At 39.3% G+C, this 26,506-nt stretch overlaps 2 long non-coding RNA genes across 3 annotated transcripts in view; one reads left to right on the top strand and one right to left on the bottom strand.

Annotated features, from left to right (window-relative positions):
• LOC125617697 overlaps positions 1-21,774 on the bottom strand; it is a 33,938-nt gene extending 12,164 nt beyond the window's left edge. Inside the window, exons 1-4 of one of the 2 annotated variants that reach the window (XR_007348771.1) lie at positions 21,596-21,774; positions 18,003-18,216; positions 15,872-15,971; positions 13,700-13,853 (exon numbers count right to left, since the gene is read on the bottom strand). This is a non-coding gene — a long non-coding RNA (uncharacterized LOC125617697). Of the gene's footprint in view, positions 1-13,699; positions 13,854-15,871; positions 15,972-18,002; positions 18,217-21,595 lie in introns of those variants that run through there. The other variant, XR_007348770.1, reaches the window with a different exon arrangement.
• Positions 782-26,306, top strand: LOC107139437. Its single transcript, XR_001503144.2, has 2 exons — positions 782-1,556; positions 25,798-26,306. It is a non-coding gene; the product is annotated as an uncharacterized LOC107139437 (long non-coding RNA).
• The last annotated feature ends 200 nt before the right edge of the window (positions 26,307-26,506 follow it).

The raw sequence follows: 26,506 nt of genomic DNA, 5'->3' as shown, positions 1-26,506 counted from the left end.
TCTTTTTCTCCCTTCCAAGGACAACTCAGAGGCCATCCATCAGTGCTCACATTTCTGCAGTCATCCTTCCCTCAAACAAAACGTTAAAATGCAAGACACTGTAAGAACTACACTTGAAAGGAAAACATATCTTGACCATGCAAAACTTAGTGACCCCACTTAATTTACAGCAATAATAATATATTACTCCTTGTTTCTTGCCTTCCAACATTAACACCCTTGACTTGATCTGCCGATTGTTTTCAGTTCCCTAGATTCAAATATATCACAACTGTGGATTTCTCAGGTCCATTGTGATGAAGGTGGTTGGTGGGTTTTCAGCTGTCTTCAGTGTGAAATCCTGTGCTCTAGGCTCACTTTTCAAAGCATGATGCCTGGACTCACAGCATCAGCAGGAGCTTGGTAGAGGGAGAGAAAAAAAAAAAAAAACAGAACTCACCCGGAACTGCCATATCAAAATCTGCATTCTACAGCATTCCCCAGCACATTCAGGGGAATTCCCTTCAGAATGCAAGGTGCTTATCACATCCTTGAGAACACTTGGCAATAAGTCATTCAAAGTAAACTATGTCACTAGCATGGGATTTTATAAAGAGAAAATGCAAGAGAGAATTGTTATTCCTATTACAATGTAACAGAATTTATTTCCTTTATATGAAGTGTTTAGTGATGCAATGACACCATCTACATAGAAATGGTGGAAATTCCACAGAAGCTCAAAGAAACAAAAGCATGATGTGGGATTTCCAGGTAGAAGAGTATCAGGCAGAAAGCAAAAATTAAATTGAATAGAAGTGAGTGGAATCTTCCTCAAATATGACTACAAGGGAAATTTTGTGTCACTTACCAACCAAGTGACCTTTAATAAGTCACTTATTTTCTCTGAGCACTAATGAAGCCAGGAGGGTGACATGGTGGACATAGTGGAAATAAGGTTTAGTGTCAAATGAACCTGGCTCCAATTCCAGCCAGACTTTGTAACCTTGAGATAGTTACTTTCTCTTGCCAAGTCTCATTATCCCACCCAAAAAAAAAAAAAAAATGAGACTAATATCTGAGAATTACATGGTAAGAGAAACTATACCAAGTTCCCAGTATAGCCTCTAGCATAATAGGTGGTCATCTGATACTGGTTTATCTTGTCTCCTGCCTTTCCTCTGGTAAAGAGTTGCACCAAGACAAATGTTTACTAAATCTAGATCTGAGTTGGCAAGGGACTACAGATGAGGAAAGTTCTGGAGAGTTTTGATGGGAAGAAAATAGAGATCACTGAGCAAAAGGAAAAATGGAATTTTCAGAAGACCACTCCATAGGTGGTAGTCAGAGTAGATACAGAGGCAGGTGACAGCTAGTCGTGAATCTGCAAGTTCACTGAACAGACTGTGTGAAGGACTATATTCCAGGCTATGTGGTATACCTGATCACATCTGGATTGGTCTCTCAGCTCCACTCTCTGTACATTCCCTGCTCTGTACACACAAGAATTGGATCTCTGGCCAGGGGGCTTCCATGAAGAATCAGCCAATAGGAGGCTAGAAGATTGATGGTGGAAGAAGGTAAGCTGAGAATTTCATTCTTTCCTCTCCCTGCCCTGGGGCATCTTGGACAGTGCTATTTTTTCTGGAAACTCCAGTTTCAAAAGGCATCCCATCCTTTGTGTACCCAGCCCCCAGCTCTGTCCAGGAGTCCCAACTCTGGCTTCTCATGCTACCTTCCCCACCTGTGATGCACCAGTCTTAGGGTGGAACAACTTCCACCCATTGCCAATCTGTGGGGCACTCACCATCTCTTTTTTGGCTTCTCAGTTTTAGCTGTGTGCTAATACTAGGCACTTGTATTATATTCATAGAATATAATATAATAATAATTATAGAATAATTATAGTATAATAATTATATAAATATATTTATATATTTATATTATATAATAAATATAATAATTATAGAAACACCAGAAGTGTTTGTAATTCCTGAGTAACCCTAAACTGACATAGCACCTAAATCAAAACAAATCTCAGATTATTTTTGTGTGATTACATATAACTCTAAATCTTAGAAAATATATAATTGCAAGCTACATAAAGATTGGTCTCCTAGTAAAGAGGAGAGAAATGTGGATCAGAATTCTTCAACAAAAAAAAATCATATTATCATCTCTTAATACAGGATAATTATGAATCTGTGAATATAACATGTCACATTTAATTCAGCATTTCCTGGGTGATCTGGAAAGGTGAATAACAAATTCAGAAATTTATCCCACAGATGTAAACTGGGAAGTGTTGCAAATACCCAAAAGAATAAGGAAATACTAATAATTTTTAAAAACCCTGGCAGTTAGAGTATGGACAGGATATGATGATGAAACTCATAAAAATACATAGTTGAATCAAAATAGCAAAATGAAATACTGCCTGAAAAAATGTACAGTTGCATGGATAAAAAGAAATCATCAGAAACACAGATACTCTAATGTTTTGAACAACCCACAATAAAAAATTAAAAAAAAAAAAAGAAAGAAACACAGATACTCCATGGGTAGGAAAGAAAATAAGTGAAGTTGACTGAGGAGTGACAGTGCAAACTTAAACATAATTTAGAAATATGATGGAAGAAAAGAGCCTGATTGATTATTAAGATCTTTAAGTTTAGATAGTCAATGCTGTTGTTTTAAATTATGGTGTTTTTTTTTCTCTTCTCTCCAACATCTAATCATTCCCTCCAATTTATATAATATCGATTAATCCAAAATCAGCAGAGCCTTATCCAACTTTGTATACTTCGATAATAAAAATAAAGAAAATACTAAGAATGTAAGGAAATTGAATCTGAATGATAAGGAGCTGGAGAACACAACAGTAAAGGAAGTGAGAAGAGCCAGCTTGGCTGAGCAGCCATATTTCTAGCACAGACCCAGAGAAAGTCAAGGCATATTGTGTGGGGCAAATAAATTCCACATAGATGCTAGATCTCAGTGTTGGCCTACTTATGGAGTATCCAGTTCTCATTTTGATGGGAAGAATCCAGGCAAGTAAAATAAATTCCTGGAGATGAATCTGCTCTTTGGGATAAGCAAAATTACTTCCTCTTTCTCCATGAAGCCCCAGATGGTCAGAAAACAAAACCCCAGTATGTGATTTTTGTTTGTTTGTTTGGCTTGAACCTTAAATATCACTTCTATCAGGATAATACTAACTTCTAGAGGTTTCTGTGTGTTTCCATGTGATCAGGAAGGGTTTTCTTTTGGAAAAACAGGAGTTCAAAAGAAGGACAAGAACGCTTAGCTCTGAACAGATGAAGTAAAATAATTTGCTCCTGTGTAAATTATTAGTTGAAAGAAGAATAGGATTAAAGCTAAACACTCAGTGCTCCTGTTAAACGGGGCTGTTATAATCTAAGTATTCATGAGAAACCATTTTCAAATTTAAAAGAGGGAGGGAGAGGAGCAACTATAGTCAACTGTAATATAGCAAGGATCTGTCACATGATCTAATTACAGAAATGAAAGCAACCCAGGAATTATGTGGTCTATTCAAGCCTGCAAGGAGTATGAACAAAGAATATAATTATACATCAAGCCTGTTGATTAAACAATTACTATTTAAAGCAGATATAGATTTAAAATTAATTTGCTTCTGCGTTCTGAGGATTTGGGGACTGAGATAAACAGTATTTGAAGTTTAATTATCTGTGTGTAAGATGAAGGGGCTCATTTCAATTTGGTTAGCTCTGCAAAGCATTTTGGATGGTGTGAAAGGAAGAATCCAACTCCACCACAAGTTTCAGCATTGCTGAAATGTGTGATTAAAATGAGCGGGAAGACTTGATCAGCCTAATCCCCACAGGACGGGTAATATCACAGGAGGGATTGTGCAACTGCAAATTAATATTTAAATGAACACTAGTGTGAAGTTTACCTGGAAGGGGAAAATACTTTATCTCCAAAAGAATAGAAGAAAGCCAACCACACAGCTTCAGCTCCATGGCAGGGAGGACAGGGGAGTGGACACCTTCACGCAGGGCTGAGCAAATAGAACACCTACCTGCCAGCTACTCTGAATGGAGTGATTCTTATCAGAGGCCACGTGTACAGTGTCCCAGGGCAGAATTTCAGGGTCGGAGGGTGGGCAGGGTAAAAGGGTAAATTGGAGTCAGAGTGAAAGAAAAACAATCTAGAAAATTCCAGAGTTACAGAATGATCCTTGAGATGCATGGAAATAAAGTCTGATTAGTATCCACACACTGAGATCCAAAGGCATTGGGCAGAATTTCCAGACCTCAAACCCAACTCATCAGCTACCATGAAGGGGCTCAGTGACCTGCCTGTGCTCATATACCTCACCTGGCCCCCAGCCCTAGGAGGAAGGTGCTGCATGGTGTTGAGGTTAAGAGAATGAACTTTAGAAAGGGAAAACCTTGAATGAGGTCTCAGCTCTGCCACTTTCCAATTTGGAAGCAAAGCATTTGGCTTTGCTCCAGGTCCTCTTCCTAGGTCCTCAAGGAAACAATAAGGTTCATTTATTCATCAGGTTGTTTAAAATATGAAATATGAGAATGGGGACAACTAAGAGTGTTCTTCTTCTACCTAAAACCCTGTGGTGGGTCTTATTGTTTTGAGGGTAAAGGTGAATCTCTTTAGTGTAGCCTTCAAGCTTCAGAACAGTGTGACAATGCCCTCCTCACCCATCTTCTCTTGCACCCTCCTTCCTAATACTTTCTCCCTCCAGACACACAAGCTTTATGTCAGTCCTCTATTTTCTCTCCTGCTTCAAAATCCAGGTCACATGAAGCACTGGAAAGTCCTCAAAGATCTCCTGCTGTAGTCTGGATCCAGAATGTCCCACAAAGACCAATGTGTTAGAGGCTTGTCCCCAGCTTGGTGCTATTAGGTGGTAGTGGAACTTTTAAGAAATGGGACCTCATGGGAGATCTTAGGTCATTGGGGGCATGCCCTCCAAGGGGATCTGGGACTCCAGCCCCTTATTATCTTTTTCATTCTGTGCCAGTAAATGAATGGCTTTTCTCCTCCATGTGTTCCCCTCCAAGATGATATTACTTGCAACGGTCCCAAAAGCAACAGGGCCAGCTAACTATGGACTGAAACCTCCGAACTGTGAACCAAAATAAACCTTTTCTTTTTTTAAGTTGATTTTCTCAGGTATTTGTTACAGTAATGGAAAACTGACTAACATACCTCCTTTCCATATCACTTACTAAACTTGCAATTTTATATTTGTGTAGTTTTTTTTAACACAGCTATTTTTCCATTGGAATGAAAGCTCCATAGGATGCAATTTTGCCAGTGTTTTATCCACATTATAAATTTTATTCCTATAGACACTCAAATATTTGCTAAGGAATAAATGAATGAAAATGCCAGTGTCTGGCACATAGTGTGCCTCAGTAAACAAACACTGGTTTTTAAATAACAACCCACTAATAATGCTAATTGAAAAATACAAGAAAAAAATCTGATTATTATTTACATTCTCCAGTGATTCTCAAATGATTTTTATTCCGCAGGCAATGTCTGTGCTACTGGAATCTAGTGGGTAGCTGGGAGGCTGCTAAACACCCTACAATGCACAGCACAGTCTTCCTACTATGCCAAAAGTGCCATGGTTGAAAGAACTGAATTTTGTCTTCTGTCGTTTTTCTCTCATGCTGTAATTCATCACTTGAGTTATAGAGGCAAATCCCACCTGCCATAGGCAGTTATTCTTGCCTTCTACCCTGTACATTTCTGAGAGCACAAGGTCATTCTTGCCTCTCACTTCTTCCCCACACTCTATCAGTCTATCTCAAAACCCTTGGTCCACCCATCCCTGTTCTGCTTGTGAGACTGAACTTAAGAAAATTATGTTTTTACCCTTCCCTGTCATACATGTTGTTTTAGTCAGCTTTTTTTGCTGCTGTGACTAAAGGACCCAACCTGCACAATGTTAGAGGAGGAAGAATTTATTTGAGGGCTCACAGTTTCAGAGGTCTTAGTCCATAGAAGGCTGGCTCCTTCCTCAGGGCTGGAGGTAAGGCTGAACATCATGGCGGGAGAGGGTGGTGGAGGGAAGAAGCTCACATCATGGTGATCAGGGAGCAGAGAGAGACTCCACTTGCCAGATACAAATATACATCAAAAGCCAGGCCCCAGTTCCCACCTCCTTCAGCCATACCCTACCACTTCAGTTAATCCCTATCAGGGGATTACAACACTGAATGAGTTAAGACTCTTACAACCCAATCGTTTTTACTCTGAACTTCTTGCATTGTCTTACATGTCAGCTTTTGGGAGACACCTCACATCCAAACCATAACACATTTGTTCCTATCTTACAGTATAAGTTTCAACAAAAGCAAAATGTGAGCACCAATACTTGGCTTTCTGGACAAAGCTGTTTCATATATAAGGCTTTAAGACAGTTTATGTAGCAAAAAAAAAAAAAAAGATAGAGGCTGACATTTATTAACTGCCATGCCCCGATAAAGACATTGCTCCAAGACAAAAGAGCACTCACTCTAACAGTAAGTGCTGTGCTCAAAATTATCAAAATGTGAAGTTATAGAAATGAATTATAGGATCTGAAAAAAATGGAAACAAAGAAGCAAATTATTCTAGAGTGGTAACTCAGATAGTGTCAAACACCCGAGATCACAAAAATGTAAAACTTCATATTTAATTGATTTCATAAAATGCTGTGTACACAATGGTTAAAATTATGTCAGATAGAAATTACAAGTATTGGCAAGAACATGGAGAAACTGGAAGCACAAACAGACTGAAACAGCCTATGGGATGGTACTACCTTTAAGACTCACAAACATCATGCTGATTCACAGATTTAGGGCTCTAGGTTTTGAATATTCACTTGTTGCCTTAAACCCTTATGGCTTCTTTCTCATCCCAATGTTGTCACAAAACTTTATCACTGGAGGGCAATATGATTCAGTCACTTTAGAAATCATTTTGATGGTTCATCAAAGAGTTAAACATAGGGTTACCATATAACCCAGCCATTCATCTCCTAGGTTGTATCCAAACAGTATGAAAACAATAAAACAAGAACCTATACATGTATATTAATAGAAACACTATTCACAATATGCAAATGGTGGAAACTGTACAAATGTCCATCAACAGATGAACTATTAAACTAAATGTGGTATATCCATACAATGGAATACTATTTTAACACACACACAAAAAAAAAGAAATGAAATACTGATACAGCCTGGATGAACCGCCAAATACAGTTTGCTGTGTGAAAGAAGATCACATATTGCATAATCCCATTTAGATGAATATCCAGATAGAAAAATCCATAGAAACAGAACGTACATTTATCTTCCAGATGCTGGAGAAAGAGGAATGTTCAGAGAAATGCAGAGAAACTGTTTAAAATTTAAGAGGTTTTACCCACTAAATAGTTTGAAGTAATGTAAATGTTTTTGGAAACAGAGGTAGTAGTTGCAAAATGCTGAATTATTTAGTCACTGAATTTTCTCACATTAAAAAGGTTGTTTTATGTTATATAAATTTCACCTTGATTTTTTAAGATTGTAATATCCCTGGATGTGGTGGTACACACCTGTAATCCTAGCAACTTGGGATGCTGGAACAGGAAGACAAATCACAAGTTCTAAGACCGGCTTGGGCAACTTAGAAAGACCCTGAATCAAATTTAAAAATAAAAAGGGCTGGGGATATAACTCAGTAGTAGAGTACCCCTGGGTTCAGTCCTCAGTAATGCACACACAAAAAGTTAAAAGTATGCAAAACTGGCCAATACTGAAAGAGAGAATGCCTCAAAATGGAAAGAGATGTGAAAATTTCTAGGGGAATTATTGGTAATTTATTTTTAAATTTTATTTTTTAAGTGACACATTCATTGTAAACATTCTAGAGAACACATAAAAGCACTAAAAATAGTGTAGAAATCGTTATTGGTATGTCTTGTTTTTCAAAAATATTCTTTAATGTTGATGTTAAGTTACCTTTGAAAGTACAAGAAAAAGAAAACCAAGATACTGTGTTTAAGTAAGATAAATCCACACAGTCAAACATGTATTTCTGTCAAGGCTTTGAATGAAGGCTTATTTCTCTCTGTGGCAAAAATGAAACTGGGAGACTGAGGACTATGGGAGGAAACAGATAAACCTTAACTCTGGAGCTAAGGCCTCTCTCTCCCATTCTTCTATCCACCCCATACCAGCAAGGTCTGGGTCTTATCAGACTGGCCAAGCCTGGTCTCTGGGGGAGAGTTGGGGAGCCATTCCCCATTAAAAAGATGGCAATTTCCCATTCCTCTTACCTGCATAGCCTTTTGAGCACAGCAAGAACTCACAAGTGATAATTAAACTATTGAACTCTAAGAACAAGATGGGGGTTTAAGATCCCTGACTTCATAAAAAAATAAGTCATTAATTCCAAAAGATTTACAAATTCTGATAAAACTGTATGTTTCTCTTCCCATTCTTCTAAACCTTTTTTGAGTATGAACATAAATAAAGTGATAAGAAACAAAAAGAGAAGCAGAAGTGTGGGACATTGCTCAGTACAGAACAAATATATTACCAGTGACTCCAAACTACCTACCAAGAGCCCATTCTGTACCCAGCTATTATACACTGTGTGTTTGTACCTCCCAGAATTCATACAAGATGATTTTGGGAGGAGGAGACTTTAGGAAGTATTAGGTCATAACGGTGGTACCTTCAAGATTAGGATTAGTACACAACAGACACTAGTATGGCAATATGTAAATCAATGGATGTGTAACTGATGTGATTCTGCAATCTGTATATGGGGTAAAAATGGGAGCTCATAACCCACTTGAATCAAAGTGTGAAATATGATATATCAAGAACTATGTAATGTTTTGAACAACCAACAATAAAAAATTTAAAAAAAAACATTAAACTGGGATGAGAGGTGGGAGGGAAAGGGAGAGACAAGGGAAATTGCATGGAAATGGAAGGAGACCCTCAGGGTTATACAAAATTTCATACAAGAGGAAGTGAGGGGAAAGGGGAAAATAATACAAGGGGGAGAAATGAATGACAGTAGAGGGGGTAGAGAGAGAAGAGAGGAGGGGAGGGGAGGGGGGATAGTAGAGGATAGGAAAGGCAGCAGAATACAACAGACACTAGTATGGCAATATGTAAATCAATGGATGTGTAACTGATGTGATTCTGCAATTTGTATACGGGGTAAAAATGGGAGTTCATAACCCACTTGAATCAAAGTGTGAAATATGATATATCAAGAACTATGTAATGTTTTGAACAACCAACAATAAAAATTTTAAAAAAATAAAAAAAATTTAAAAAAAAGATTAGGATTAGTGCCCTATGGAAGAGACCCCAGAAGTTCCTCACCTCTTCCCTCTTATGAAGACAAAATGGGAAGATAGCCATCCTTTAACCAATTGCCAAGCATTGAACTGCAGTATCATGATTTCAGACTTCTCAGCATCAAGAACTGTGAGAAGTTTCTGTTTTTATATTTTGTTATAACAGCTCAAATGGACTAAGACACCAAGTAAGACACTAAGACACTAAGTAAGTTAGCATCACAAAATTATTTAGGAGATACTATCTTTAAGACTCCAAAATAATACTCTGATTCACAGATTCAGAGCTTTGGGTTTTGAATATTCATTCTTTGCCTCACCTATCAATGACCTCTTTCTCAATCCACTTTTGTCCACTAATCTTTTATGAATTGCCTCTTCTATTCTTGCAGCACAACTACACTGAGTGAGACACATTTTCCTTATTAAAAAGAAAAACATAAAAAGAAAAAGAACAGAAGATGTTAAGGATATAAAGATACTCTAAAGTAATTCCCTCCCTAAAGAAACTGGTAGAATCAAAAAAGAATCAAAAAATAAAAAAGGTAAAGGAAACAAAAATAAGTAACTCTCAGAACCAACATTGTTGGGAACAAAGTCTGGTGGACTCTCTAAATATAGAGTTTCCTATACCTGGGCTCTCTGGCATAGTAAAGCTATCTCCATGGCTAATGGAAGGCCCTGATACTTCTCCATTTTTTCCAGGGAACATAGCATTAATATTCTCCCTAAGTGTATTCCTTGAGGAATCATGGCCATAAGCAATTACATGGAAGCTGCCTTGCCTCCACTTCTTGCAATGCATGATATGTAGACACAAACACACACACACATACACACACACATACACACATACACACATACACACAAAAAAAAAACACCACGTCAGGGCCCAACAGAGAAGTACAATCAATAGGAGGTAGAGAAGGAAAGACAAACAGTTAGTTAAATGCAGAGTGTTCCCTCATTCTGTCTTGTCAAGAACATACAGACATGAGATATACATAAAAACCTAAAATGAAGTGAATATTGCTCATTTTAGACTAAGCAAAACACAGGCTATATTTCTTCAGATTTTAAGGGTTTTCTCTGTTACAGTTTAGATACTAGGTATCCCCCAAAAGCTCATATGAAAGACAATGCAAGAAGGCTTAGAGATGAAATTATTAGGTTATGAGAGCCTTAACCCAATCAGTGAATTTATCCCCTAATAGGGATTAACTGAGTGGTAACTGTAGGCTGGGAGGGTGTGGCTGGAGGAGAGACATCATTTGAGTCATGCCTTTGGGGCATATATTTGGTGATCTGAACTTAGTCTCTCCCTCTCTGCTTCCTGGAGTGAATGATGTCTTGAGCTGCTTTCCTCCACCACACCCTTCTACCACGATGTTCAGCCTCACTGGAAGCCTAGAGGGATGGGACTAGCTATTTATGATCTGAGACCTCTGAAATCTTGAACACCAAATAAAATTTTCTTTCTCCAAACGTTCTTGTCAAGTCTTTTGGTCACAGCAATGAGAAAGCTGACAAAAATGCTGTCTCGGCCCCAATCCTAAAAACTGTCCTGGTCAAGGCTTTGTAACCCCATTGCCTAAAATGGGGTTGATTTTCTCTAAAACTAGCTGTGATGTGTGGATGATGATTCTGGAACCTCTAAAGGTACATTTCCATAGAAACCAAAGTAAGTGGTCATGAAAGGTGAAGAGCTCATACTCCAAGCTCTGAGAAAACAGAAAAGCGAAAATGCCCTCATGACAAATTTAGTATCATTGAGCCAGGATACAGTCCTCCCTGCCAATATTACCAAATCCAATTCTAGGTGACTTCTGGAACCTAGATTTATTTAGATTGACATCTAGAAGCTCGCATGTTCCACACAGCCAACTGTAGGAAAGGGGGAGGTCAAACTCTTGGATTGTGCTCCACCCTCCTCCTCTACCAGCCTGAAAATCTTCATAATACAAAACAGCTCTGTGATGCTTAAGATAGTAAGATAGCATCACAAAATTAGACAATGGTTGGTAGCAATTATCTTTCAAACTTGACAGACTTGGTTTTGTGTTGTTTTAGGTAATAAAGCGTCTAATGGCCATGAATCATGAATACTGCATTTAGCGTTTTTTTGTTGTTGTTGTTGTTGTTTTGTTTTTGTTTTTTGCCAAATGCATTGCAACAAATCTACTCTTCAGCACTGGACTCTGCCAAATATTCCATCTCAATATCTCGTCCAGCTTCTAGAGAAATTTCATCCAAATCTTTTGTTAAGCCTTTCTCAACACTCCGTGTTTACAAAGTACTCACAATAATCTAGTAGCCTAGAGTTGGGTAGCGACCCAAGTCAGCACCTAAATAATGGAGTCTTGACCTCTCACTGTTAGCACTTACTTTGCAGAGAAACATCCTCAAGGTTCTATAGAGATTTACAACTAGTTGCCAAGATCTTTTTGGAGTCAGAAATGAAGCGCATGTCTAGACTTTGAAACTTCCACCCCAGGGCTTGTCCCATGCGGGCAATGAGGGGCAGCTGAGTGGGTTGTAAGGTGAGTAGTGACAGAAATATCTTCCCTTTTGGTCTGCAATAGTTGCTGAGTTTTCCATGAGGGCTGCTCCTTGGGAGTCTTTCTGATACAAACACTATGTTGAAGTGTTTTAAGGTGTTACTTAACAGAAGTAACAGTTAGTTAGCTAATAGAGCAACACATTCCCCTTTATCTATACAATCTCGTATCACCCACAAAGTAAATAGGTCCTGAAACAAGTAGACCCAGAACAGGCAAGTGTGGATATGTAGAGTAACAAGGAAGGAGAGGATGTTCTAAAGAATGTGGTTGGCCAGGACAAGGATCTATGAAACAACAGTAAAGGGAGGTGATGGGGGGGACGGGCGGGGAGGATGAGAGTACTAGACACAGCTGGCTTTGAAATGGAGGGAAACGAACAAAAGAAATGAAAACCAGATTTGGTTGAATTTACAAATCGGCCCAGGGCCCATACTGCTTCCCAGAAGAGGAGAAACCAGTGCAGGGAAGATGTGACTGATTTTAGGACAATGTCTTTCATACTCTGACCTCAAGGTGCCATTCTAAGAGAATGATAAACTCTCAAAGAACTATGAGGTTGAGGGTCTCAGGAGCAGGGCAGGAGCAGGAGCAGGGGACAGATGCAGGGAAGAGGTAGTTCTCTGGGTTGGCAGGAGTAGAGCGGGCAGATGCCTTGGGATTTCTCCATATCCCTCTCCTAGAGGGTAAGTGTGGACTGAGCCTCTGTGTGTACTCCCCGAGTTCATTGTGGTTCTCTGATCTCCTACAGAGAAAGCATGAGGGGAAAAACTGGTGACATAGAGGGCCCTATGTGGACTGTGTCATGAGAAATGTGTCACCAACCTCAGCATAACCTTGCCATTTCTCATCCTCTCTCCCAATGTCTCCTTCTTGCTCCTTCTAGAATTTCCCAGCCAAAACTGTTAAGAGATATGGTTTATTTCTCTGATCAAATATAATTATTTAATGATAAAAGTTTACTTAAACTCTTTTTCAATTATAAAAGCAATGTTGGCAACAGATTCTTCCCTACATCCAAACACTTCTCACATTTTAACTTCACAACTTCCCATGGTCTTACCCTTACTTCCTGAGATGCCCACACCTTCACTTCTTACTGCTTTCAGTTCCATCAGGATCCATCCCCAGGAAACAGGAATGAATATTCCTGCCTTTTCTGACAACTTTTTATCACCAAAGCTTACCTCTTCTATGGTCCATTCCCTAGAAACTTTGCCCAGTACTATCTATTCTGATAAATTAATACATGCCAAGGGGGAGGAGTTTCTTAGAGTTTGTTAAGTGAATCAAATGAGAGAAATAAATAGATATATAGGTATATAGGTGAAGCATGAATATTATTTTTATCAGTACATTTAGTTCTCACAGGTAATAAACAGATGTTTTAGGAGGGACCCTATGAATGTTAATCAAAATGAGTGGCTCTGTTCTGAGGAACTTTACCTATCAGGGCAGGTTGGCATGGAAAAGAGGAAGAGGGTGTGAGGTATGAGCCTGCTGCTTTTGGATCTCCTCCGCCCACGTTTTATAAGCCCACTCTTTTTGTGGCTACTGCCCATCCCAAGGCCAAACCACATTTTGCTTCATTCAATTGAACCTTCACAGAAAGAAAAAAATAAAAACCTACTTTGATCTATTGTTAATAAAATAAACTGTTTGAAAGATACAAGAACAGTAATGAACAGTTAGTTCCCAATTATGGAAAACAGCAGTCCTCGGGGCCAAATATCTTACAGAAATCTTCTGCATTCGGCAAAGAACCATTATTTAGGGACTCACAGAAAGGAGAAAAATTGCTTGCATTTCCAGGAGTTAGCTCTATCAATTTCCAGCTCTGTGTTGTGGGATAAGTTGTTTAGCTTCCTGGAGCCTCGTGTGCTTTATCTATAAAATGGGGATAAACATACCTCTGTCCCCAGATGGTCAAGATTCAGTTGAATTGTGACCTATAAGCAATGTAACTCCAGATTAGCTAGATAGTAAACAAATGAAAATAGCAACAACCACAGAAGTTATTCCCAGACATTTTGAGGGTGAAAATATTTGGCCTACAAAAGATACTTGAAGGTAACTGTAGTATACATATTATTAAAATGACTTGGACATGGTTTGCATTTGAGAATTACACATTGTCCTTTGAGACAGCTGGCAAAACCCTGAAGTGTCTCAACCTCAGGGACAGGAATTTCTGCCCTCAAGGTAGACATTACCTGTCTCTGGCAGCTGCTGAAGACAGATTGAGGTCCTGGCAACCCCTGCAGCAGGCACCCAATCCCTGTCCTTTTCTTCACCTCTATCTCTTCCACCCACCCACGCTCTCCCCTCCTGGCTGTGAGAGCCTGGAAGAGTCTGTCTAATCTGAACTTGGAGAGCAGCGCTCTTTTGCCTTTAAAATGCTTGCCCAGCTTAATCAGTAACCAGCAGCCCTCTACTGCCAGTTACTCTCCTGCCCTGACATGAGCCTCCTCTCCTGCCAGCCTGCAGATGTGACTTTTTTAGGAAGAGTCAATTCCCAGCCTTCACCCTTCCTGCCAATGACAGCCTCCCTCTTTGAAGGTTACCTGTCACTGGTATTCTTGCACATGAATGCAAAGTAAAGTGGGTGCTTGTCCTGACCTTGAGAAGCACGTCAGTGTGCATATAAGTTCTGAAACAGAGCACTTGACATTTGCTGTCTTATTTGTGTCAGGACTAAGAAGAGGAAGCCTCGTGTGGAGGGATACTCTCTTAGGTCTGGGGATGTGGCTTGTGAATGGCACTTGTCAACCAAACCTTGCAGTGATATTCAGCAGGCATGATGGGGAGGAAATGTTAATGAAATCCTGCCTAACTGCCGGAACACATTTGAATAGAATCAAAGTCATATGTGGATTTTTTTTTCTCGTATACTAAGTCTTCTCAGCATATATTAACCTTTTTGCCAGCTTGAAAAAATAAAAAAGCACAAAACTAAGATGTTTCACTCATTCAATCATTCTTCCAACATTTATGGAGCACCCACTATGTACCAGGCCCTGTACCCAGAACTAGGGGGAAAAATTGAATAAGGCATGAATTTCTTTAGGAAAACAATCTATTATTCAACATTATATGGTGAGAACCCAAATTCTCAGCTTATTGAAAAAAACCAAAGGGTGACATGGATTTCTAGACCCTCTGTTTCATTTGGTTATAGGCAAAGAGGAAGGTAAGACCCTTCAAAAGAGCAAATAGAGTGTTAAATTAGCTAGGATGTACTTGGAACTTGAAACAATTTTGTACAGGAATAAAGCTTGCTGGGTTATGGGGAAGAGACTTCCAAGCAACCAGAATAGATGGAACCATCTTGGGCAGACAATCAGGAGAGTACCTAGACTTGCCATTGTTCGTAAAATAGTCTTTCAAGCAAGAAAAGCCTACAATCACAATCACCAATCTGGGCTGACCCTCCCTTGTCCAGTCTCTGACCGGCTGCTGCCTGATACCACTGATAGCAGAATTCAGCTGAGCATTGTTCTGCTGATCAGTGGTGCAAGGCACTCCATTTAGTAGCAACTTCCTGATGCAGAGCTTTTAGGGAATTCAAGGACTTGCTCTGTCATCATCATCCGAAGTACATATTTTCATTGCTGAGTCAGAAGAATGAAATTGGAGCTGGACCAGATACAAATGGGTGAGTCAAATGAAAGACTATAGCTTCATAACAAACCCCACTGCTGCTGAGACTCCTGGGGTGTGGGTTACCGAGTGGAGTACCACAGCAAATGCCCGTGGCCCATTCATTCATTCAATATATGGTTATGGTACACTTTCTGTGTTTCAAGAACTGTTCTAGGTGCTGGGTGGGGACAAAACTGTTAACCAGACAGACAAGGTTACACCCTCACAAAGCTTATCTTGCAATGAAGAGATGTAATTTAGATGATGATGGGGTGAAGGAAACATTAATGGATAAACTACAGAGTAACTTATGAAAATCACTTACATTAAACCAGACTTTATTGCAGACAACAGAATCCACTCTATCTCATTTAAGAAGAAAGAAATTCTATCTGGTCAGCCCTCCATATCCACAGTTTCTGTGTCTGTGAATTCAAAAACATTTGGGGAAAAAAAAATTACCTGAACCGAACATGTACGGACTTTTTTCTTTGTCATTATTTCCTAAATAATATAGTATAACAACTATTTAAATAGCATCTACATTGCATCAGATGTTATAAGTAATCTAGTATGACTTAAGTATACATATAACACATGGGTTGTGCGCAAATAGCATGCTCTTTTATATAAGGGACTTGAGCATCCATAGATTTATATCCACCTGGTGTCCTAGAACTATCTTCCAGGGATACCAAGAGATAACAAATACAGAGCTCAATGACAAAGTAATTGTTGAAAGGGTAGAAGAGTAGGCTCCAGTCTGACCTGTGCACAATTTGGTTTGAGAAGCTGTTGTATTGGGGAAGGTGCCACACCCCTGCCTACTACAGAAGGATTTCAGCCCCCAGTACAATCACAATAGCTGTTGGTTCTGTTGCAGAAGTCCAAATCAATCAGGAAGCTGCCTCTTCCTCCTACAAGTTCCAGCCACAGCTACAACTACTTGCTGTGGAATCCTACCACTTCTGCCAGGATCCAAGCCAGCACAATGAAGCTCCGTCCCATCCAAACGAAACCCTGTGAACCACAAAATGGATGCCTTACATTTTATTGATGGAAACGGATTCATGTCTAGAATCCAATTTCCAACAGAATCTGGGAAATGTGGGTTTTAGCTTTGCATTCTTGGCATAGGAAAAGGTAGTTTTGAATGGATGTTAAACTAGCCAGTCCATGGTAGCTACCACACCACTTTAAGAAGGATAATCAGGGAATGCCTCTAAGGCAACTGACATTTAAGCTAAGATCTCATGAAGGACTGAAGGAGAAACTTTCCAGGCATAGACAAAAACAAGTCTGGGCATAGTGATTGGGGGACGAAAGAGAATTTAGAAAAGTTAGCAGAAGCTAAATCAAGCAAGGCTTAGAAGATCATAGTGAGGAATTTGCATCTTATTCAGAGTACTTGGAAACCAAAGAAAGTTTTATGAAGGGGATTGACAAAATTTGATTCATATTTTTAAAAGAAAATTCTGGCTGCAAGGTGAAGAATGGATTATGGAGGCACAAAGATATGAGACAAAACAGAAAAATTTTTTGAGAATTAGATATGATGGTGCCTTGGGCTAGGATGTTGGCCAGACAGAAATGAAATTGGCATTTTCTATGTGTATATTGTAGGGAGGACTGCAGGGTTTCAGGATGAATTAGATGTGAGGAGTTACAAAAAGGGAAGCATTAAGGGTTGCTTCTATATTTCTACTACAAACAATGGGGAAATGGTATCCTATTTACTGGGTTGAGGGAAAACATGTCTACAATTGACCACAACATCTAGTTCTTGATATTTAAAAAATAATCTGTCACATAGACATGTTGGAAGTAATCTCAACCACAGAGCCTCATGTTTTGCTCTCCCAAATGGCAACTAATCACATTCTTCAGAGTATCATTTAGGTTCCAAAGAAGAGGGTCTCAGTCTCTATGCATGTAAGATACTGACACAGGTGTATGTAAACACTGGTATTAAGATTTACATGATAAAATACATGTGGCAGTGTAGAATAGTCTGGGGGTGGTAGTATCTAATCTCATAAAAAATGAAAGTAATAAAGAGATTTGAAGGAGAAAAATCACATGCTGAAGAGTTGGGGACCATGGCAAGTCACAGCCCTGTGCCATCTTGGTGCAGCAAAATAACCCTCAGTTCACTGACTCCCGTGTCCTTCCCCTGCCCACCTCTCTCCACTCACTTCACCATCAAAACAGTTGCTGGAATTAGCAGAAGAGGATGTTTACTGGACTTATACATGAATAATTAAATGATGTCAAAAGCAAAAAATGTAGATTATTGTTTCTTTATAAACATGCATATTCTAAACAATCAACCTGGGAGCCACCCTGAAGAACAAACAGAAAGATCACAACTCTAAACTCTGCTATAATCTCCTCAACAAATAAATACACCAATAAGAATTAAAAGTCTTGGTAAGAGACAGAATGGGAGGACATACCTGTGCCCTGCCTCTCTTAAGCAATCAGAGCTCTTAGAATAGCTCTGTTGCTGGGGCAGAAGCAAATAATCTCCTGCTCTCCCTGAGCATTAAATCTTTCACATGTCTTCAGCACTCTCCATGGGCATACTGATGCCAAAGCAGAAAAAGATTTAATTTCATGTTGCTAGGTTTTTCACTCTTCTGCAGTTAATAAAGAGGCAGGTGCAGTCAGCTGGGTTGTTAAAAAAGAAAAAGGAGAGGGTTAAAATTGTTTATTTGACCTACTTCCAATCTTGCTAAATCACAGAATAAGACAATTTATAACTTGTTCCCAGCTCCCATACCTCAATCACTTGCAAGGGAAATGCATCTGAAGGTATTTCACACTTACAAATGAAAATTATTTTGCCAATCACGGCACTCTAAGCCTTGCATGTAAGGATTTTTAAACGCTTAACTACCCCTCCGTAAGTATATGATCTAGTAAGCTCATGATGAAAGTTACTAGCTGTCAACCTGATGATTTGTAGGTCATGTGGATGGACACTCAGTGCTCTCAGGAGATAAAGGTCAAATGAATGTCATCTATCACTTGAAAAGTGAAGTTGGTCTAAGGAAAAGAAAGGGGTTGTGTTTTTGTTGTTGTTGTTTTAAAGTGTCTAATAAAATAATCAGTCAACTGCATTTGGCCAATCTCCTTGCTTTGGAGCCATCAATTTGAGCTCAGTTTCCATCTTTAGCCCTTTCTCTGACTATGCTAGGGTTTTTGTTAAGTGCTCACACACCAGTGTGGGGAGGAAAAGGCAGAGGGGCAGGAGCCACAATTTGTTATTTTTGTCACCTAATGGAAAAATGGATTCATGTGTAACTTTTCTTTGGAGTCTCTTGGTTCTGAGCAGATGGCAGATATTTAATACACAGCTCTTGAATGTGTCAATGAATCATGGTACCCATCTGGTACAGGCAAATTCTACACTGGGCATTGTGGTTGCTTCTGTAAAATATATTGCACGTCTCTCTTCCTGAGAAAAAGCAATGGTGTCTGAGGGAACAGCCTCAGTTAAAGAGAGGGGTTTGGCTAACTATGGGTAATAGCAACTTCTTTTCCAGAGCCTGGAAAAGAAATGGTTATGTAAACCTTGATTCTGACCCAGGAGACAGGAAGAAAGATTCCAAGAATCTTCTTGGTTCTTTTATATATACACCTTTATTTATTTTTATGTGGTACTGAGGATTGAACCCTGGACCTCACACGTGCTAGGTGAGCACTGAACCACAACACCAGCCCCTTCTTCTTAATTCTTAAGAGAGAGTTGTAGCAGCTTGGGGGGCGGGGGGATGGGCGGGGGGGGGAGGGCTGAGGCAGGAGGATCACAGGTTCGAAGCCAGCCTCAGCAACTAAGTGAGACTCTGTCTCAAAATAAACAATAAAAAGGCTGGGGGTGCGGGACAGTGGCTAAATACCTCTGAGTTCAATCCCCAGTATCCAAAAAAAAAAAAAGAGTTATTGAAAGCTGGGGCTTTCTTTTCCCCACTGTAAGTGAATAAGGCTTGTGTATAGGTGCAGCCAGCAGCCATTTTGTAATCACAAGGAAACCAACTTGAAAGTGAAGCTTAAGTTTAAGATGGCAGAAAGAAGAGACTAAGCAAACCTCATTCTCGGGCTACAGTGGTAGCTCAGTGGTAGAGTGCTTGCCTAGCACATGTGAGGCACTGAGTTCGATCCTCAACACCACATAAAAATAAATAAATAAAGGTATTGTGTCTGTCTACAACTAAAAAAAAAAAAATTTAAAGGAGATCTTGCCCTTTGATGATATTTTCATCATGAAATCAAACATAAAGCTTATTCTCCTTCAGAATTGTCTAAGGCCTAATTAATATCTGTGTTGTTTAAACCAGTTTGAATTCAATATTTTGTTTCTTAGAAATGAATTCAAATAATATACAGACTATGCCATTTTTTTAAATGGACTTTGTAAAGTTATCTATTACTTCAAATATCTAGTTTATCTTTTAATCACATAATCAGTAATTACCTTCATATTACTAAAATATTCTTAATAGTCCCTTCTCTTTATAAGACTAATTTTAAGAATTAAAAGGCAATAGAAATTGAGAGCTGATAGCATAAAGCTCCCACAGAAATCATATTCTCCTTTATGTGTTTGAAAGCAAATTTTACACATTTGAGTGCAGTCTTTGGTTTTGTCATTTGGCTATATTTAGATGAGTCTTTTTCTTTTATATTTTATTTATCCCTGGAAATCTCTAATCAAAATCTATACTGAGGCAACTTAAACTAGGTTGTAAAATGGACAAGAAAGTCAGTTGTCACTAATTACTTCTTCTTTCACCCACCCAATAAAATACCCATTCTCTCACTGAGTAGAGGTTTGTACAAGACAGTCCATTGTAGGAGAGGATGGCCAATAAGCACATGGACTCAAATCTTGACTCTTCCATTTAGCAGCTTTGTGCCTTTGGGCATTGTAATACCAACCTCTTTAAACTTCCATTTGCCTTTTTGTAAATGAAATACTGTAGTAGTGGTATTTACCTCCTACCATTACTTGGTGGATCACATAAGATAATACACATGAAGCACTTAGCATAGCATCAGCTGGGTAGAAAGTGCTTAAGAGATGTTATTAATATTCACTTTGTGGTGAAAGTGATCAATGGTTTTACCTGAAGGGAAGATGTTGGCATTTTAAAAGTGCAGCTTGACAAACCAAATTATTATCTAAATGAGTGAGGTTTAAGAGAGAGCTCTCCAGCAGGCACAGTGGGGTAGTACCTGCCCTTTCCCTTCTAATATGGATCTCCTGCCTCTCTCACATTGAATTAGTGTGCATCCCTCCTCCATCATCAGAGCACTTGAAAATTAATTCTAATTCTCACATGTAGCTCAGTGAAATAAAAAGTTGTAACACAGCATAATGATGATCTCATGCCTTGATATAGAAACACTCAGAATTATCTTTCTTAAAATCTAGAATACAGGATGAAGAAATAAATGGAGAAAGAGAAAAATTAAATATAATCCGCCTATGTTGGCTCAATTCTAAGAAGCTCGAGAGACTGCTTGAAGGGTGTGGTGGAAGGAGCCTGACTGGATGGAGGGCTTCTACCTCTCCCAGTAGAGTGTGACCTGGAGCAGGCACAGCCCTCCTCTGGGTAATATTATCCTCACCTTTCAGATGAAGAGTTCGATATGATCAGTGTTTTTCAACACGAGCTGCCAGGGGTGTAAAGGAGAGGGGAGGCATGGGAGGAGGAACAGGGGCACAAAGGACCCATCTTTGGGGAACCCTCATTTCCTTTAACCAGAGCAGTTTCATGATCACCTGTTTAACATACTTTTCTTTTTTTTTTAAGAGAGAGGGGAGAGATAGAGATAGAGAGAGAGAGAGAGAGAGAGAGAGAGAGAATTTTAATATTTATTTTTTAGTTATTGGCGGACATAACATCTTTGTTTGTATGTGGTGCTGAGGATCGAACCCGGGCCGCACACATGCCAGGCGAGTGCACTACCACTTGAGCCACATCCCCAGCCCCATAACATACTTTTCAATAAAAAGTTTGGACAGACACACAAGAAAGCTTACCTCAAGGGTCTCCAAGGCCCCTTCCTACTCCAACTTTCCAAGATTCTCCTCAAATGACTGGTTTTCCAAACCTCTCAGCCCAGCCCAAGGTTTTCTTTCCACTGAATTCACAGGGAGTGTTGTCAACTGTGCTGCCTCTCTGCACTGTCTGTACCAGGATGACCTGGAAGACCATGACTCACAGCCCCTTGACCAGGACATCTGGAGCATCATGCTACTGAGCCCTGCAAAGACACCCAGATGAGGGAAGATGGGGGAACCAGTCTACTTATCCATTCCTATGACTTTTTTGATTTTTCCCCCTTCTTTGTGGTGCTGGGGATTGAACCAGGGCCCCATGCATGCCAGGTAAGCACTCTGCCACCGAGCCCCATTCCTAGTCTGCCCTCCCAATTCTGAAAGCAGAAACAGAGGAGTTTGGTCTAGGTGTTGCACAAAAGGATCTTGAACTGAGCTTTTTTCTGAAGCTACTGTTTTTTATCCATTTCTCTAAGGACTTTTAAGGTCCTCAGAGAAAAAAAGACTAAAGAGATCATATCTGAGCACCCTTAACACATTTGCTTTACTTGTGGTCAACACACTGTAAGAGTTTGAGATGGAGTTTATCAGGCAAAATGCCATGGTCTATGTAAAACTGGGTTTCATTGCTCAGAAACAAGGATTTGCAACTTTAATTTTCATCAAACACAATGATAGATTATTCTTGAGACCGTCCATTTATACAAATCCCTTACATTTTTTCTTTTATTAAATTCTGAAGTAGTCCAAGCATACCAAAAAAAAAAAAAACTGTAGAAAGTAAGAACATTCTTGCATCCACCATTCAGCTTTGTTAAAGCTTAAATTGCCTATATCTTCAGAGCTTCCAGGGATTTTTAGGAGAAAAATATTACAGCTATGATAAAAGCCCCCTGTGTTTTAACCCTCATTCCCATTTTTCTGCTTCCTATGTTTTCCTTTAAGAAAGAAGTATTATCTTTAATTTGTTATTTTTTTCACTTCCATTTATGTTTTCATATTTCCCATAAGTGTATGTATATCAGAAGTAAAACATAAAATTAGTCTTCAAGTGTGGCATTTATACACAACGGAGTATTACTCTGCATTAAAAAATGACAAAATCATAGAATTTGCAGGGAAATGGATGGCATTAGAGCAGATTATGCTAAGTGAAGCTAGCCAATCCCTAAAAAACAAATGCCAAATGTCTTCTTTGATATAAGGAGAGTAACTAAGAACAGAGTAGGGACGAAGAGCATGAGAAGAAGATTAACATTAAACAGGGACGAGAGGTGGGAGGGAAAGGGAGAGAGAAGGGAAATTGCATGGAAATGGAAGGAGACCCTCAGGGTTATACAAAAGTACATACAAGAGGAAGTGAGGGGAAAGGGAAAAATAATACAAGGGGGAGAAATGAATGACAGTAGAGGGGGTAGAGAGAGAAGAGGGGAGGGGAGGGGAGGGGGGATAGTAGAGGATAGGAAAGGCAGCAGAATACAACAGACACTAGTATGGCAATATGTAAATCAATGGATGTGTAACTGATGTGATTCTGCAATTTGTATACGGGGTAAAAATGGGAGTTCATAACCCACTTGAATCAAAGTGTGAAATATGATATATCAAGAACTATGTAATGTTTTGAACAACCAACAATAAAAATTAAAAAAAATAAAAAATAAAAAAAAAATAAAAAGATTTGGGTTCAAGATTTAGACTCTTAAGGTGAATTCACATTAAGTCATAAAGTCTAGATCCCATTGTTTCAGTATAAGATGCCTTTGTATGAAGATATTAAAGATATTAATGCTGTTTCCAGTCTCTCTCAATTACAAGTGATGCTCCATGGAATGCTCTTATCCACATATGAAAACATTTTTCTAGACTAGTAAAGAACTTCTGGAGAGAAAAATTAAGCTTGTTTTAAATTTTGCTTGATGTTAGAGTCTGTAAACAAGTCAAAATAACACCTGGCATTTTGCCAGGGGAATGTTAGAGTTCGTAAACAAGTCTGGATGGTGCCTGGCAAAATGCCAGAGGGAGTGGTTTGAGAAGTAACGAAAGCGAGCCATTAAATGTGGAGATTCCTTATTGGTTGACTGATGTATCTAGTTTATGCTAATTAGATAAGCTGTGTGGAATGTATAAATACTGCTCCTGGACTGCAATAAACGGCTCCCACTCCTGCTGTATCAACATACACAAGTTATTCGTCACACACACACCCCGGTTATTTTGCTGCAGCCGGACTGCGGCAGCTTGAGGCTACTAAATTGCTTTCCAAGGTGTTTATTCCCATTGAAGTTCCCACCAGCAAAGTGCAAATGTGTGTGTGTGTGTGTGTGTGTGTATATATATATATCTTTAAATAACTTTTTCTTCATAACTGGAGCCATTCATGTTTCAATTGTGAATTGCCTGTTCTTATCTTTGCCTATTCTAACGTTGACTTATCTTTTCCTGTTGATAGTAATACTAAAAATTGCATAAGTTTTAAAGTAAAAAGGGTCATATTGACTCATGATTCTGGTTCAAGATGGAGGGACCCCATATGCTGGTCAGAATCACAGTATGGTCAGGGCATCTTCCAGTGATCAGCAGGTAATGTGTGTGAGCATCTAGAGCCTAGAAGGTCCCTCTTCTCATAAAGTGACCAGGATTCAGTGGTGAAGCTCCACTCCTGCCATGGACTGAGCTGCTTTTCTCCCTGGGGCCCTCCCCCAGTGACGTTCTGTCTCACCTGGGGCCCAGAGTAATGGAGTCTGCTATCTAGGGACTGAGATCTCTGAAACTATAAACCCCTGAAAAACTTTTCCTCCTCTAAGTTGTTCTTGTCAGGTATTTTGGTCACAGTAACACAAAATCTGACTGAAAGAGTCAATATGTCAATCTTTCTCCAGAACAATACAGGAACTTAGAACACTTTAAATTGAATCAGTGCCTTCTTGTTTTGCATATTACTTTTGTACGACTTTTAATTTTTCCTTTCTTTTTACCTCTAAATCGTGCCATTATTAACAGTGTTATAGAGTCAATTCTAATTCAGATTTATCCCATGTTTACTAATTTATTTGTTCATTATTCCTTCTTGCCTCTTATTCCTAATTTCTATGTGTTAATTAAATAATCTATGCTCAACAAAATTAACATTCAAAAATGAAGGTGTTAAAAATAAAACAGTTAGAACAGGGTCTAATCCACAGAAGGGCAGTCCCTCAAGTAAAGAAAAGTGTAAGGCAGGTTAAAGTACATTTCTAAGTGGGCCGGGGGGCTGCTCTTCTTGTAGACTCTGCTTTAGCCAATTCTAGACATACTACCCCATTTCAGTTCTTCATTTCTTATCCTTTCCAACTATACCTTCTCCGTCCCCAAGTCTCAACAACAATCACTGATTCACTAGGATAGAAGGCTAAGATCAGAAATGGGAAGGGAGGAACTCCTTTCTTTCACATTTTTTATTGGTGCATTATAGTTGTTCATAATGGTGGGATCTATTGTTATGTATTAGTACATGCACACAATATAATAGTGTAATTTGACCAATATCACTCCCAGTACTTCCCCCTGGAATAGAAGACCTCTTGAGTTTTTTCAGACTATCCCATGTCAAAGCATCTGTAGCATTCCCCTCTAAGAGATGGCCCTACTCTCTTGAAGACCAGATAGATCACATAAGGTTGCAAAGTAATTTGATTCTGGAACTCAGACCTTCCAGTGCTCCAGGACGTGATTCTTTAAAATCATACAGTCATCAAAAAGCCTCAGTACCAGCTGCATGGAAAGAGACTCTGCAGCTCTCACTTAATTTTGGTTGCATTACCTCATTCTATACATCATTCATGACAAGCAAGGAACCATAGGGCTCCCTTCGCTAAATACTTTTGTCCTTGACCCAGCTCTAATTGATTTGGTCATTTACTTCATAAATGTGTAAATCCTGTAGCTGAGAGAGCTTGTGCAAAAGTTTCAGTGCAGTGGGTTCCCTCCTGGTTGTCACAACAAGCAAAAGAAGCCAAGGGAAATAGGAATCCTGACCCACTGCCGTTTTCCTGTCCTTCCCTTGTGATCCCCATTGCCGTTTTCCTGTCCTTCCCTTGTGATCCCCATTGCCATCGCTCTGGTAACTAAGATGGAAAGAGTGAGCGAGGAGTTTTTTGTTTTTTTTTTTAATTGCCTTTGTATGGGCTATTTATGTCTTCCAGCCTGGTACTTTTCCTTGAACTCAAAGAGAGCACTGAGACAGACTGCAGCGTGACTCCTGCACCCCACAAACATGAATACATTTGCACTTCAGCAGCTGCTTGTGCTGGGAAGGAACCAGGAATTTGGGGGGCCCATCCATCTTTCTTGTGTGTCAGGGCAGTAACTCAAGAGCATGTGACCTTGGGCCTGGAAGTGAGGCAGCACTCTCCCATGTCCCAGAGGAACAGTACATTGAGGATTTTGTCTTGTCTATAGACACAGCTCTTCTACCTGTCTTAATTACCAGGGCTTCAAAACTTTCCAAGGAGGAAGGAAGATGGAAGCAAAGGATTCATTCTGGAACTGCAGAAGAGTGGCAGCATTTGGGGTTGGAGGCAGTAGATACTTAGAACTGAACCAGGATTTTCTGTCCCATATTGAAACACAATTAGGCAAAGGAGCCTTCTCAGCTTAGACCCATTCCAATCATCTGTACCCTCAACACTTAATAAAGCATTGGAAGAATGGAGGAGCTGCAAGATGCTGAATCACCAGAGCAAGATTAGATGGTGTGGGCTGGGGTTGTGGTTCAATGGTAGAGGACTTTCCTAGCACATGTGAGGCATTGGGTTTGATCCTCAGCACCACATAAGAATAAATAAATAAAATAAAGGCATTATGTCCATCTACAGCTAAAAAAAATTATTTAAAAAAAAAAGATTAGATGAT

The sequence above is a fragment of the Marmota marmota genome, unplaced genomic scaffold (assembly GCF_001458135.2).
Source record: "Marmota marmota marmota unplaced genomic scaffold, marMar, whole genome shotgun sequence".
NCBI classification, from domain to species: Eukaryota; Metazoa; Chordata; class Mammalia; order Rodentia; family Sciuridae; genus Marmota; species Marmota marmota.
This window is presented reverse-complemented; position numbering and strand designations above follow the sequence as displayed.